Here is a 1,857-nt window from a genome sequence, read left to right as displayed (position 1 = left end):
TTGCTTCAAAACACACTTCTACCCTTTACCTTCACATCACTTTGCCTCTCTAAACCTCCACTACTTTTTTTTCAGTAAAATTAGTTTAATAATAAGTTATTAGAGTATTTTCACATATATAACACACATTAGATCTATATTGCTGTATTATACATGTTGTTGTTGTTATTATGTGCTGTGGAGTCAGACCCAACGCATAGCGACCCCTCCTTGGATTTCCAAGGCAGTATCTGGTAGCATAGTGGCTAAGACACTTGCCTGCTAACCAGAGAGCTGGCGGTTCAAACCCACCAGCCACTCCTCGGAAGGAAGGTTGGGCAATCCTACTTCCGTAGTGATACTGCCTCGGAAACCCAAGGAGGGGTCGCTATGAGTCGGGTTTGACTCGACGGCACATAACAACAACAACAACAACATCGCTATGGAAGTAGATTGCCCATCTTCCTTCTGCAGAGTGGCTGGTGAGTTCGAAACGCCAGCCTTCTGGTTAGCAGTCAAGTGACTTAGGCACTATGCCACCAGAGCTCCTGGTATTATACATAGTGATATATTAAAAAAAATAAAAATAAAACTCACTGCGGTGGAGTTGGGTCTGACTCATAGTGACCCCTCCTTGGGTTTCCAAGGTGGTATCTCTAGGGAGGTAGATTGCCCAATCTTCCTTCCGAGGAGTGGCTGGTGGGTTTGAACTGCCAGCCTTCTGGTTAGCAGTCAAATGCTTTAGGGAATACATCACCAGAGCACCTAATGATATATTATTAGACATTATATTATATAATGTTATTAGAATGTGAGCCTTAGAATGAGATAATATAGATTAAAGCTTTAGTCTGTAGTTACCACTCAAGAAATATTAGCTACTACTATATACCTCTCCTAGGAGCCCTGGTAGCATAGTGCCTAAGGCACTTGACTGCTAACCAGAAGGCGGAGGTTCAAACCACCAACCACTCCTCGGAAGGAAGGTTGGGCAATCTACTTCCGTAGTGATATCGCCTCAGAAACCCAAGGAGGGGTCACTGTGAGTCGGGTCTGACTCCACGGCACTTAACAACAACAACATATACATCTGGGAGCTCTGGTAATGTAGTGCCTAAGGCATTTGACTGCTAACCAGATGGCTGGTGGTTCAAACCCAGTAGCCACTCCTTGGAAGGAAGGTTGAACAATCAATAACTGTTGTGATGTTGTTGTTGTTTTTAGGTGCCGTCGAGTCATTTCCAACTCATAGCGACCCCATGCACAACAAAACGAAACACCACCCGATCCCGGGCCAGCTCAACAATCCTTGTATACTTGAGCTCATTGTCGCAGCCACCATGTCTATCCATCTTTTTGAAGGTCTTCCCCTCCTTCGCCGACCCTCCACCCTACCAAGCATGACATCCTTCTCCAGGGAATGGTCCCTTCTTACAACATGACCAAAGTAGGTGAGACGAAGTCTGGCCATCATTGCTTCCAAAGAGCATCTCGGCTGCACTTTCTCCAGGACAGGTCTTAGTTCGTTTGGCAGTCCATGCTACTTTCAGCATTCTTCACCAGCACCACAACTCAAAAGCATCAATTCTTCTTCGGTCTTCCTTATTCATTGTCCAGCTCTCACATGCATATGAGGCGATTGGAAACATCATGGCTTGTGTCAGGCACAACTTAGTCCTCAAGGAGACATCCTTGCTCCTCACCACTTGAAAGAGTTTCTTCATGGTTGACCTTCCCAATGCTACATGTCATCTAATGTCCTGACTGCTGCTTCCGTTGGCATTGATTGTAGAACCAAGCAACGTGAATTCTTTGACAACCTCAATCTTCTCTCCATTTATTGTGATGCTGCTCATTGGTCCAGTTGTGAGAATTTTT

The sequence above is a fragment of the Orycteropus afer genome, unplaced genomic scaffold (genome assembly GCF_000298275.1).
Source record: "Orycteropus afer afer isolate SDZICR_OR568_19922 unplaced genomic scaffold, OryAfe1.0 scaffold00229, whole genome shotgun sequence".
Taxonomy (NCBI): Eukaryota; Metazoa; Chordata; class Mammalia; order Tubulidentata; family Orycteropodidae; genus Orycteropus; species Orycteropus afer.
The sequence above is the reverse complement of the archived record's forward strand: the minus strand, read 5'-3'. Positions refer to the sequence as shown.